Consider the following 15,001-nt stretch of genomic DNA (forward strand, 5'->3'; position numbering starts at 1 on the left):
CTGGACAAGAACTAGTGGTTCTTTTTTTTTATTTGCATTTCTTCCTTTTATTTAAACCCAAGTTTATTATAAATCTAGGCATAATAACGATTTCAGAAATAGAAATCAGTGTTCATCACTTACATATAACACCAGGTGCTGATCCCAACACGTGTCCTCCTCAATGTTCCTCACACCTTTAGCCCTTCTCCTCCACCCAAAGCCTCACCAGCAAACTTCAGTTTGTTCTTGGTATTTAAAACTCCCTTATGCTTTGTCTCCATCCTGCTTTTAGCTTATTTTTGCTTCCCTTACTCTATGTTCTTCTGAGTTTCTTTTTTCATAAATTCACATGAGTGAAATTGTATGATATTTGTCTTTCTCTGACTGACTGATTTCTCTTAGCATAATACATTCTAGCTAGTTTCATCCACGTTGTTACAAATGGAAAGATTTTATTTGATTGGTAAGAAATATTCCATTGTATATAAATATCACATCTTTACCCATTCTTCATGTGACAGACATTTGGACTCTTTGCATCCTTTGGCTATTGTTGATAGTGCTGCTATAAACATAGGAGTACATGTGCCTCTTTGAATCAGCATTTTTATATCCTTTGTATAAATACCTACTAGTGCCATTGCTGGGTCAGAGGGCAGTTCTCTTTTTACTTTTTTGAGGATCCTAAATACTGTTTTCCAGAGCAGCTGCACCAGTTTGCATTCCCACCAGCAAAATTGTACCTCTTTCTCTGCATCCTCGCCTACATCCGTCGCTGCCTGAGTGTTAATTTTAGCCTTTCTGACAAGTGTGAGGTGGTATCTCATTGTGGTTTTGGTTGTGTTTACTTGATGGTGAGTGATGTTGAGCATCTTTTCATGACTGTTAGCCATTTGGATGTCTTCTTTGGAAAGGTGTCTATTCATGTCTTCTGCCCATTTCTTCACTGGATTATTTGTGGGGGGGTTGGAGGGGTGTTGACTTTGATAAATTCTTTACAGATTTTGGAGACCAACCCTTTATCTGATATGTCATTTGCAAATATCATCTCCCATTCTGTCGGTTGCCTTTTAGTTTTGCTTATTGTCTACTTCACTGTGCAGAAGATTTTTATCATGATTAAGTCCCAATAGTTCACTTTGCTTTTGTTTCCCTTGTCTCTGGAGACATGTCAAGTAAGAAGTTGCTGCGGTCGAGATTAAACATGTTGTTGTATGTTTTATCCTCTAGGATTTTGATGATTTCCTGTCTTACATTCATGCCTTTCATCCATTTTGAGTTTATGTTTGTGTATGGTGTAAGAACTCGGTCCATGTGCATGATTCTGCATGTCACTGTGCAGTTGTCCCAACACCTTTTCTGAAGAGACTGCTCCCCCCCCCTTTATATATTCTTTCCTGCTTTGTCAAAGATTGGTATGGCATATGTTTGTGGGTCCATTTCTGGGTTCAGTTTTCTGTTCCATTGATATACGGATATACGTGTCTGTTTTTATGCCAGTACCATAATGTCTGGATTACAGCTTTGGTATACAGTTTGAAGTCCGGAATTGTGATGACTCCAGTCTTGGCTTTCTTTTTCAACATTAGTTTGGCTATTTGTGGGTTTTTGTGGTTCCATACAATTTTCAGAATTGTTTGCTCTAACTCTGTGAAGAATGCTGGTGCTATTTTGGTTGGGATTGCATTGAATGTGTAGGTTGCTTTGGGTACTATTGATATTTTAACAATATTTCCTCTTCCAATCCATGAGCATGGAATGTTTTTCCATTTCTTTGTGCCTTCGTCAAGTTTTTTCATAAGCCTTCTATAGTTTTCAGCGTATAGATCATTCACTCTTCGGCTAGTTTCATTCCTAGGTATTTTGTGATTTTTGGTGCAGTTGTAAACGGGATCTATTCCTTTGTTTCTCTTTCTGCTGTTTCATTATCGCTATATAGAAATGCAGCTGATGTTTGTACACTGATTTTATATCCTCCACCTTTGCTGAATTCATGTATATGTTCTAGCAGTTTTTTGGTGGAGGCTTCTGGGTTTTCACGGTAGACTGTCATGTCATCTGGGAAAAGTGAATGTTTGACTGTTCCCTTACTGATTTGGATGCCTTTTCTTTTTGTTGTCTATTTGATGAAGCTAAGACTTCCAACATTATGTTGAAAAGCAGTGGTGAGAGTGTCGTGTTCCTGACCTTAGGGGAAAGCACACAGTTGTTCCCCATTGAGGATGATATTAGTTGTGGATCTCCTCTATGTGGCCTTTATGACTGAGATATGCTCCTTGAATCCCTTCTGTCTCAAGGATTGTTCTCAAGAAAGGATGCTGTATTTTGTCAAATGCTTTTTCGGCATCTATTGAGAGCATAATGGTCTTCTTATCCTTTCTTTTATTAGTGTGATGTGACACATTGATTGATTGATTGATTGATTGATTGATTTGCGGGTATTGAAACAGCCCTGGATCCCAGGAATAAATTCTACTTGTCTAGGTGTAATAATTCTTTTAAAGTATTGCTGGATCCAGGTTGCTAGTATCTTGTTGAGGATTTTTGCATCCATGTTCATCAAGGAAAATTTTCTGTAATTCTCTTTCTCCTGAGGTCTTTGTTTGTAGGAATCAAAGTGATGCTGGCCTCACAGAATGAGTTTGTAAGTTTTCGTTCCATTTCTATTTTTGGAACAGTTTCAAAAAATAGGTGTTAACTCTATAAATTTTTGGTAGAATTCCTCTAGAAAGCCTTCTTTTCCTGGACTTGTGTTTTTGGGAGAATTTTGATTACTGATTCAATTTTTTTTTTACTTGGTATGCGTCTGTTAAAGTTTTCAAATTTCTTTGTTTCAGTTTTAACAGTTTATATGTGTCTACGAATTTACCCATTTCCTCCAGATTGCCCAATATGTTGGGGTATGTTTCCACATAAAATTCTCTTATAATTTTTTGTATTTCTTTGGAGTTGATTGTGATCTCTCCTCTTTCATTGGTGACTTTTTTAAACATAGGTCTTTCTTTTTTCTTGTTTACCAATATTGCTAGGGGTGTATTAACTTGTTTATTCTTTCAAAGGACCAGCTCCTGTTTTAATCGATCTGTGCTCATTTATATCCCCCCTCTCCCCACATAACATTGATTTCTGCTCTAGTTTTTATTATTTCCCTTCCTTTATTGGTTTTGGGCTTTATTTGCTGTTCTTTTCCAGCTCTTTTAGGTGAAAGGTTAGGTTGTGGATGTGATGCCTTTTTTCCTTCTTTAGGAAGGCCAGATTGCTATATATTTCCCTCTTATATCTGTTTTTCCAGCATCCCAGAGATTTGGTGCTGTTGAGTTTTCATTTTCATGGCTTCCATGTACTTTTATTTTTTTTTTGTTTAATTTCTTGGTTAATCTATTCATTCGTCAGTACGATATTCTTAATCTTCAATTATTCATGGTCTTTCCATTTTTCCCCCGTGTTTTATTTTGAGTTTCATAGCATTGTGGTCTGAAAATATGCAAGGTATAATCTTGATCTTTTTGTACTTGCTGAGGGCTGATTTGTGATTTTTTTTTTTTCGGAGAATGTTCCATGTGTACTCAAGAAGAATGTGTATTCTGCTGCTTCAAGATGAAATGTTCTGATAATATCTCTTAAGTCCATCTGGTCCAGTGTGTAACCCAAAGGCATTATTTCCTTGTTGATTTTCTGCTTACATGGTCTATCCATTGCTGTAAGTGGGGTGTTGAAGTCCCCTACTATTATGGTATTACTATCAATGAGTTTCTTTATGTTTGTGATATATTGACTTATATATTTGAGTATTCCACGTTGGGCAAAAAGTATTTACCATTGATAGTTCTTTTTGGTGGGATTGAATCCTTAAGTATGATATAAATCCCTTTTTCATTTCTTGGTACAGTCTTTATTTTAAAATCTAGTTTCTCTGATATAATTATGGCCACTCCAGCTTTCTTTTGATGATCATTAGCCTTACAGATGGTTCTCCATCCACTTACTTTCAATCTGCAGGTGCGTTTAGATCTAAAATGAGTCTCTTGGAAGAAGCATAGGGATGGGTCTTGTTTTATTGTACATTCTGGTATCTTATATCTTTTGATTGGAGCATTTAGTGGATTTACATTTATAGTGAGTACTGAAAGATATGAATTTAGCGCTATTGTGTTGCCTGTAGAGTTGGCGTTTCTGGTGATGCTCTCTGGTCCTTTCTAATCATTTTTGCTTTTGGTTTTTTTGTTTTGTTTTGTTTTGTCTTATCACCACTCAAAGATTGCCCCTTAAAATTTATTGCAGGGCTGGTTTAGTGGTCACAAACTCCTTTAGTTTTTTGTTTTTCTGGGAAACTTTTTATCTCTCCATCAGTTTGAATGAGAGTCTTGTTGGATAAAGAATTCTTGGCTGCATATTTTCCTGAATCAGCATGTTGAATATATTCTGCCACTGCTTTCTGGCCTGCCAAGTTTCTGTGGATAGGTCTGGTGCAAATCGGATCTCTCTTCCCTTATGGATTACAGACTTCTTCCCTTGCTGCTTTTATAATTCTTTCATTGTCTGTGTGTTTTGTGAATTTGACTATGATACACCTTGGTAAATATCAGTTTTTATTTCATCTAATGGGAGTTCTCTGTGCTTCTTGGATTTTGACATCGGTGTCATTCCACAGATAGGGAAACTTTTCCACTATAATTTGTTCACATAAATTTTTTACCCCCATTTCTTTCCTAATCTTCCAGGACTCCTATTATTCAGATGTTGTTCCTTTTTAATAAGTCACTGAGTAACCTAAGTGTGGCGTCATGATCTTTTGCCTTTGTTTCTTTCTCTTTTTTCTGCTTTATTAATCTCCAAAAATTTATCTTCTATATTTCTGATTCTCTGTTCTGCTTGTCCATCCTTCCCATCGTGGCATGCATTCAAGATTGCACCTCAATTATAGCATTTTTATTTTTGGTCTGACTAGATTTTAGCTCCTTTATCTCCACGGAAAGGGATTCTCTGCTGTTTTCTGTGAGTTTTTCAACCACCCCAGCTAGTATTCTTTGATTCATGGTTTTAAATTCTATTTCAGGCATCTTACTTATATCTGTGTTTATTAAGACTTTGTCCATCATTTCCTCCAATTTTTCCTTTGACCTCCTTAGGATTTCTTGTTTTTCTTTTTCATTTCTTTTTTTTTTTTTTGTCATTTTGTGGAGGAAAAAAATAATGAAATTAAAGAAATAAATTGAAAACAAAAGAAAAAATTAATTAAAGGAAGATAAATCCTATGTGTTTCATTCTGCTTATTGAAAAAGCTGAGGGACTAAAGGTAAAGGAAAGAAAAAAATAGGTAAGAAAATTATGAATTAAAGTTTTATACAATAAAATAGAATAAAATAACAAGAATGAAATAGAATAGCACATTTAAAAATAAAAATAAAGTAACCAATAAAATAATTTTTTTCTTTTTCTGTATCCAAAAAGAAAAAGAAAAGAGAGAAAAAGGAAAACAATTAAAGTAAAAACAGAAGAAAAGAAAACTAACAAATATATGAACCTGCAAACACAATGAATTCTGAATGAAATTACATCCGGTTTCCCCTAGAACAGAAACTATGAAGCACTCTATAGTCCATACGCTCTACAGGTGGAGGGAATCTGTGCTGCTCTCCTGGGAGTATGTTTTTCAAGGGCACAGTTGGGTGGGCCTTTGTGTAATGGCTCTGTTGTCCTCTAGGTGGCACTGCTTATCTTCCTGAGGTGGATCCATGTGCAGGTGCATGTGTGTGTGCACACATGCCCATATGCAGGAGAGGCGAAAATGGTTTCACCCAGTTCCCTAGTCTCTGGTGTAGGAACTTCGCACTCTCACTGACCTGAGATCAAGCACCCCTCCTTTGTCTCAGGCCTCTGTCCACTCCCTGTGGATACAGTGTCTGTGTCCAAGCTGTTCCCTGCCTGGCAGCACCTCCCTCCAGGGTTTTATCTCAGATGAATTTGTGTTTCAAAACCCCACACTTAGAGAACCCTCCTGTTTGGACCCACACTGAGTCTCTGAGCGAGTATCAGACTGAGCAATAGCCTGTTGTCACTTGTCCCAGAAAAATATCATATGATGTGCAGTAGCAGAAGTTCAGAGATTATGGCAAATCACAACACACAGCCAGCACCAGGTTCCACCACATTCTGGTGTCTTTGTCCAATAGCAACAAATGTGGTTGCTCTCTGGGGTCCGCTGGGACCTTTGCCTGTGGTGAGGCCATATGGCATCTACCAAATGCACTCCAAAGAGGAGAACCACTTCTCCCTGTGTGGCACACATACCCCTCACACTGTGCTGCCTGCTCCTGCAGATTTGCCCTGCTTCCTCACCAGAGCACCACCAGGCATTGAGCTCCAAAACTTCACACTCTGTACTCCACTGTTTATAGGATCTGACATTATTGAAACCCTCTCTTTCCTCCCTGTCAATGGCTTTGGATAACATATTTTGCTCAGACCCCTGTGATTGTTTTCACTCCCCCTCTCTATTTCTTTTTAGCTACTTTTGGGAGCGGTGCTTTTCTCGCATTATCCCACTGTGCCACACTCTCCCCCTTTCTCTTTCTCTCTTGGTCCTCTCTCCTCTCTCAGCTCCTTACCTCCTGCAGCTTTTTTTCTCCCCCAATTCACCTCTCCACACCGTGTACCTGTCAAGTTCTGAGATTCAAGTTATGCAGATTATTGCATTAATCCTCTGATCAATTTCCTAGGTGCTCAAAATGGTTTGTTGCTAATCTAGTTGCGTTTCAGGGATGAGACACCTCAGGGTCTATATACTGCTCTACCCTGCCATCTCAACTCCTCTATGTGTCCAAATCTTGATCTCGGCTCTGGTTATGATCCCCTGGTTACTGAGATAGAGCCCCATGTGCGGCTCTGCGCGAACAGAACGGAGCCTGATTGGGATTCTTTCTCTCTCTCCCTCTCGCTCCCCGCCCCAATAAATAAATATGCTTTTAAAAAAGAAGAGAAACTAACTACAGACCAGACTATGATAGTTTGGAATCCACACCAGGTTTCTAGTTTACTAGAAACCGAAGGATGTCTGTGACTGTCCCCAAAGAGAATACTACATTATCAGGCCATGATGATAAATAAACCCCAGGTAAAGCTAAGCCCACGTCACAGCTTAAATCCAACCACCCTACTCCCTAACCTTGATTACTGAGATACCCAGGATTTTCCAGAAATAGTTAAGTTTACTCTAATCACAAGGGTTTCCAAAGTGAGCCTCTGTCGAGTACAGTGGAAATATTATGTGTAGATGGTAGCAGTTTTATGGAAAACAGACTAATGAGGGCAGGATATGCAGTAGTGCTCGTAAATACTCTTGTAGTTGCTATGAGACTGGTCTCAGGCACCTCAGCACAAAACAGAGAAATAAGTGCTGTAACCACGCACTAGAACTGAAGAAAGACAAGATGTTAACTATTTACACTGATTCCAAATATGTCTTCTCTGTAATCCATTCATGTGAAGCCATATGAAGGGAAAGAAAACTGTTAAATAGTACAAATAAAGAATTAAATATGGCAAAGAAATTCACAGGCTTTTAGAAGCAGTGCCTAAGCCTAAAGAATTGTCAGTGGTTCATTGCAGAGGTCATCAAAAAGGACATTCAGAAGGAATACAGGAAAATAAAATGGCTGATGTGGCTTCTGGTAGGCCCACCAACTCTGGGAAGATTTTACAACTGCCACTAATTCCTTCCCTGCCACTATATAAATTCACTCCAGCATATTCATAGAACGAAATAAAAGACGGTATCAAATTGGGCTATCAATGGTCTTAAATAATCAGAGGATGAATGATAAATGGCAATATGAGAATCTGGGTACCAAGTCAGACTCCTTAGGGACTCCTTAAGAATTCCCATGACCTAACCAATTATGATAGGGAAGCTCTATACCTGTGGTTAATAAAGATTCTGAGCACCCCAGGAACGAAGGAACTTACTGAGAAAATAACCAACCAATGTGCCTAATGCCAGATAAATAAAGTGCAATCCAGACCTTTGGTACTCCCTCTAAATATAGCAATACTGATATGGGGGATAATGCCAAGGAATGATTGGTGAACAGACTTTACTGTAATGCCAGTGCTTTTTGTGTTTGTAGAAACATTCACTGTATGGCCTGATCCTTTCCCAAGAAGAGAAAGAACTAATAAAGTAAAAAAAAGCCCTAATAAAATAAATCATCATCATCATCATCATCATCCTCAATTTGGATCGACCTTGGCAACTGACCTTGAATCAAATTTTATATCAAAAATTGTTTGCTTTTTGGTCTTTTTAAAATTTTGGTTTTGTTTCTTAAATTTCACATATGAGTGAAATCATAGGGTATTTTACTTTTTCTTTTTTATTTAATTTAGTATTATACTTTCTAGAGTACCGAATAATGTATAGAATTATTAAATCAGTATATTCTACATATGAAATGAATATAACACTGTATGTTAAATATACTATAGTTAAAAACATAAATACATAAAATTTTTAAAAAATCATTTCTGAGGCAACAAAAGTTTTAAATGTCAAATTGAGGTTAGAGTCTTTCTGGAGACCTAAGTCTTACAAGAGGACAGGACAGGCTAACAGAGCCCTGAAAAAGACTCTGGTAAAGCTGTGCCAGGAAACAGAGAAAAATTGGTTAAAGTTACTACAAATGGTTCTCACCAGAAGGAGAGCTGCCTCAAAGCACAAACTAAAGCTCAGTATATTAAAAATGACTAGTGGGAAACCCTTTCCAAAATATCTTGACTCCTCCTCACCCCAGACCTGGAGGTTTCTCTAGCCTTAAGGATATAATTAGCTCTGGCAAGTGGTGGATGTAATCAACGAGCATGGAAAACTTTGCCTCACCCCACACACTAAAACTAAATTTCACCCATATATTTCTGGGGACTGGACATACCTCAAAATTTGGAAAAGTGGGTCACTCCAAGACAATAACCATCCCCCTATATGGACAAGACCCTATATATAATCATATATATATATATATATATAATTTAGCCATAAAAATACTTTAATCTTGACGTTGCAGACTGATGTCTTCAGGAAGACTGTAACCTCCATTTGACATGGAGGGAGCTAGTGAGTATAATGCTAAGTGAACTCAGTCAGTCAGAGAAAGACAAATAGCATATCATTTTACTCATGATTTTAATCATATGTGGAATCTAAGAAACAAAACAAACAAGCAACAAAGAGAGAAAGGAGAGAGAGAGACCTAGAAATGGACTCTATAGAGAACAAACTCGTGGTTTGAGAGGAGGTGGTTGGGGGAATGGGTGAAATAGGTGGTGGGAATTAAGAAGTGTGCTTGTCATGATGAGCACTGAGTGATGTGTAGAAGTGTTGAATCACTGTATTGTACACCTGAAACTGATATAATACTGTGTGTTAGCTAACTGGAATTAAAATAAAAACTTTAAAATTAAATCAAATTAAATTAAACGGAGTTGTACAGAAAGAGATATCAAGAAACTGATCCCATTCACAATTGCACAAAAAACCATAAAATACCTCGGAATAAACCTAACCAAGGATACAAGAGATCTGTATGATGAAAACTATAGAAAACTTATGAAGGAAATTGAAGAAGACACAAAGAAATGGAAAAACATTCCATGCTCATGGATAGGAAGAATAAATATAGTTAAGATGTCATTACTACCTAAAGCACTCTACACATTCAATGCAATTCCAATCAAAATTGCACCAGCATACTTCTCAAAACTAGAACAAACTATCCAAAAATTTGTATGGAACCACAAAAGACCCCGAATAGCCAAAGTAATACTGAAAAATAAAACCAAAACGGGAGGTATCACCATCCCAGACTTCAGCCTCTACTACAAAGCTGTCATCCTCAAGACAGTATGGTATTGGCACAAAAACAGACACATAGACCAATGGAACAGAATTGAGAACTCAGAAGTGGACCCAAAAGTATACAGCCAACTGATCTTTGACAAAGCAGGAAAGAATATCCAATGGAAAAAAGACAGCCTTTTTAACAGATGGTGTTGGGAGAACTGGACAGCAACATGCAGAAGAATGAAACTAGATCATTTTCTCACACCATGCACAAAAATCAACTCAAAATGGATAAAGGACCTGAACGTGAGACAGGAAACTATCAACACCCTAGAGGAGAAAGCAGGAAACAACCTCCTTGACCTCCACCGCAGCAACTTCTTACTTGACACATCCCCAAAAGCAAGGGAATCAAGAGCAAAAATAAACTGTTGGGACCTCATCAAGATTAAAAGCTTCTGCACAGCCAAGGAAACAACCCAGAAAATTAATAGGCAACCAACGGAATGGGAAAAGATAGTTGCAAATGACATATCAGATAAAGGGTTAATATCCAGAATCTATAAGGAACTCACCAAACTACACGCCCGAAAAACAAACAACCCAGTGAAGAAATGGGCAGAAGACATGAACAGACACTTCTCCAAAGAGGACATCCAGATGGCCAACAGACACATGAAACGATGCTCAGCATCCCTCCTCATCAGGGAAATACAAATCAAAACCACACTGAGATACCACCTCACGCCAGTCAGAGTGGCTAAAATGAGCAAATCAGAGAACTCTAGATGCTGGCGAGGATGTGGAGAAACGGGCACCCTCCTACACTGTTGGTGGGAATGTAAACTGGTACAGCCCCTCTGGAAAACAGTGTGGAGGTTCCTCAGGAAACTAACAATAGAACTCCCTTATGACCCAGCAATAGCACTGCTAGGAATTTACCCAAGGGATACAGAAATGCTGAGGCATAGGAGCACATGTACCCCAATGTTCATAGCAGCACTCTCCACAATAGCTAAAACATGGAAAGAGCCTAAGTGTCCATCAACAGATGAATGGATCAAGAAGATGTGGTTTATCTATACCATGGAATACTACATGGCAATGAGAAACAATGAAATCTGGCCATGTGTAGCAACATGGATGGACCTTGAGGGTGTTATGCTGAGCGAAATAAGTCAGGCAGAGAAGGACAAATATCATATGTTTGCACGTATAGGAGGATTAGGAGGAACTTGACGGAGGAACAAGGGGGAGAAGAAGGGCGGAAATGGTGGGGAAAAGGGAGAGAGGCAAACCATGAGAGACTCTTGAATGCTGACAAAAACTGAGGACTGATGGATGTGGATTGAGGGGGGGATGGGCATGGAGGAGGACACTTGTGGGGATGAGCACTGAGTGTTATGTGGAAACTAATTTGACAATAAACTATTTTTAAAAAAAAGAAAAAATAAAGTTACTTTCTCACTTAAAAAAAAAAAAAAGAAAAGAAAAGAAAACGGAGTTGTAAATGGGATCCACTACAATAGAGTAAAAAGGCATATGCACCAAGAGCCAGAAGGACATGCTACCAGAAGCCACATGACAGTAAATACCCCTGTGAGCCAGTCACTGTCTTAAAACTTCTATTAAGGAGACACGAGATGACCAGAGCCACAATGGCTATGGGTGTTCAGATTTATACTGCAACAATTTCAATCTGTTACTAGTTCTCCTGTTCTAGCTTATTCAGTCTTATTGTTTGCTTCCAGGCCCCTCATATAGATTAAATCATTTTCTCTGTGACTATTCCATAATAAATGCCACAGTTTATTGTTAGTTAATACATGGAGAATTATATAATGTTCTAGCTTCCCTACTTGGCTCTGATTTTATTTTTTCTCATTATGAATATATTTTAAAATTGAACAAAGTGTGACTGTACATTCAAAACCATAGAGTCACATAAGCATCCCCACAATGAACTGTTTTAACTTTGAAACCTTAAAAACACAATGACAGTGAAGTACTGATGTGCCTTAAGCATAGTCCCAAATCAGTACGTAGTTAACGTTCAGTTGCGTCTTTCCAAGTGAAAGAAAACAGAGAACAAGGTTCAGTCTACAATGGGAAGAAATCAAACGAAAGGAAAACAACCATAAAGGTGTTTTCCAACAGCCTACATTTTTCTTCATTTTCAGGCTATACTTCTGGAAATGTTTATTCTCTTACATGAATCTTTTCTCAACAACCTTTATCTTCTTTAAAATTGTAACCTTCTGACCAAGAAATTCCCACATTTCCCCTGGCAGGAGAGCCACTTCCATCTAGTGTTTTCTTCCTCAGTGTGGCCCTCTTTCCCTGAAAGTGAAAAGAGACTGAGCCAACCCTGCAGTGCCAAGGCCTCAGGACTGTTTTAGCTTCACCTGGAGAGTTGGGTGGAGGATTTGCTACATTTGTGCTTCAAAGAGACATCTCACTTCAATTGTTCTTCTCAGTTGGCAAACTGTTCATGAAAATCAAACCTGACCTTTTCTATGTGATGGCATAGTTTTATGTCAGGGCCAAATTTTTATTTTATTTTTTTATTTTTTATTTTTTTTACAAATAGTTTATTGTCAAATTAGTTTCTACATAACACTCAGTGCTCATCCCCAAAGTGCCCTCCTTCATGTGTCAGGGCCAAATTTTAAGCCTGCACACTCTTGCAAGGGTAAGGAGCAACAGGGACTTCCCATTAATTTCCTGGTCTAGAAATGTTCTTGCTAATGGAGAACAATCGTTGTATCTGATGAACTCAACAACATCTGTCAGATGCCACTTCAGGGGGTTACTGTCCAAATGAAGCCTATCACCAATTTCAATCCTTGTTTCCTTTGGTGAAGGAGGTTTATTCTCATCATCAGAAAATGAAACAGTGTGAAGTAAAAGTGTGAAGCTCTTTTACTCCATTGTCTGTATGGATGCCCCAATGTCTATATCTCATTTTAAGTGGGAGAGGAGGAGAATGACTTTTTTTCCTCATATTTCTGACTCTTCCTATAGATCATCCTGTTGCCTAGATACATTGCCCTCACTTAGGGAATCTTCATTCTTTTCGTCTGAGTCATCCTCACCTTTCACCCCCCCTTCCTTGGGGTTAGCCCCCTGAGATGTTATCAACAGATACAGAGGAGTGTTTCTTCTATGGATAAAAACATTTTTTCTGCCTCTTCCTCCCCTTACTGGCTTTTTACAGGGCACATACTAACTTAACTATGCTCACCAGGTGGCCTCCCACTTCTTTCATTTTTTTCTTCTTCCCATACAGTGTGTATATTGGTCTTTGTAAGCAAAGTGCAGTTCTCAGAATACTTGGTAAGAACAATCCATGGGCCAGAGAGATTAGGACATCACTCCAGTTTGATGTAGGTTTGCCAGCAGAACTCTGTCACCAAACCCACTGTCTTCACTACCTCAACAGTAGCTCAGTAATTCTTTCTTTTGTATTTGACTTTTAGGATCTCCCTACATCATGTTACACAGAATCGTTATTCAGCTGAAATTCCTGAAGGACAAGACTGGGTTTATAGGCTGCATTGATAAGTAAAGTGAGGACCTGTCTGAGGACCAGAATATAGTTTCCATGTCCTACACATTGAGGTAGCTCAGGGATTATTAGTTAAAATATGACCCTGGGAAGCAACGGTGGTTGAAATATATCTTTGGACAGCAATATTTTATATTAATCATGTGGGGAGTTCTTCTCTTGATTCTTCAGACCCTCATGAACAGTGCTGGAGGATGGTATTTGTTTTTCTGGTTGAACCAGAACACATTCCTCTATTTGTGTACTTGTGTTCTGTGAGGGGCACTGAGGGGATGGCCATTGGCTTCACACTAGCCCAAAGGAAATATATCCATGGAGTCTACACTCATAATACATTCAAGTATTGGCTTGTTGGAACCCTCCAGCTGGAGCCACAGATAGGAACCTCTCTTTGCAGTAATGTTGGTAAACACACACTTCTTCAGGGACTAGAGTGTTCATTGTCTCAAGCTTTATATTCTCCTTAAATTCATGCTCAGAAATTGATGGAGAAAGGCACCTATGGGGAGCAGTTTAAGCACCACGCTGTTTGAGATATTTGACCCAAATTCCTGGCCAGGATATCCAGGAGGGGGGTCTGATGTGTAAAGCATTTTTCAGACTCCACTGCATGAGGACAATACAAGAACTGTGAGGATAACATATAAAATATCGCCTTGAATAAATTTCTGGCTTCAAATCATCCATTTCCACCAAGAAGCACTTCTCGTCAGAAAGTTTTACAACTATAGTAGGAGAGACCCCACAAGGTGACCAGGTGTCCACAACTTCCAATTTAATATTTACAGAGAACGAATGAATGCTAATCACTTGTCTTTCAATAAGTATGATAGCAATGGCTCTTCCTCCTCCTCTTTCACTTTGGCAAAATCTCTTGCCACTCAGCTTCATTTTTCAGATGTCAGATGGCTAGTGGGGGCTGAAGCTCATATCCTTATTGAGAAGCCAAACCAACGTGATGAAGAAATGGTGCCAAGTAATAAAACCAATGCTCAAAATTGTCAGAACTTTCAAGTTCTTTCTAATGCAGCTTTTCTCTTCCCTGAATGTTTTATACTACAGCAACAATCCAAGTGCTCAGTGAGTCTTGGAAAGTTTGACATTCTAGCCTAGATCCAGAAGCAATGAGATCCAAAGGATTCATTCCATTATGGAGGTCTTCTAGCAGTGCACCAGGAGGATTGCACCCTCCCCTCAGAGTCTGACACAGAAACTCATCCCAGTCAGATACTTTATCTCTGATGCCTCCTGAAGCTTCAAGGCCCTGCTTCTTACTCTGCTCACACCATCCCGCCAGGTGGAGGTCAGCGTTCTTGATGCCACACCAGAAGTCTGACCTCTGGCCATCACCACAGCCATTGCAGGGGAGAAGGAGAAACTGCTCACAGGTGTTAATGATGGTGGTGACCATCCCAGTTGGTTTCAAGGTCTGTTTTCACAGCCACCTCCAGTTTTATCTCAGGAGCAAACCCATTTTACAAATGTGTGTCCACATGGTTAAAAGATCCTAATGGAACTGCTGTGGACCCTATTTCTTCTAGATAATCTTCTCAGCTCAATTCCACTTCTTCAAAACCAGATCCAGTATCTGCATGAAGTTGTCGCTCCTTGTTCAT

General features: G+C 38.8%; 1 pseudogene; it reads right to left on the bottom strand.

The window, feature by feature from the left end:
* Nucleotides 1–12,290: 12,290 nt before the first annotated feature.
* Nucleotides 12,291–15,001, bottom strand: LOC120227433 (annotated as a pseudogene).

This window comes from Hyaena hyaena, unplaced genomic scaffold, assembly GCF_003009895.1.
Source record: "Hyaena hyaena isolate Hyena2069 unplaced genomic scaffold, ASM300989v1 scaffold_2347, whole genome shotgun sequence".
NCBI lineage: Eukaryota > Metazoa > Chordata > Mammalia > Carnivora > Hyaenidae > Hyaena > Hyaena hyaena.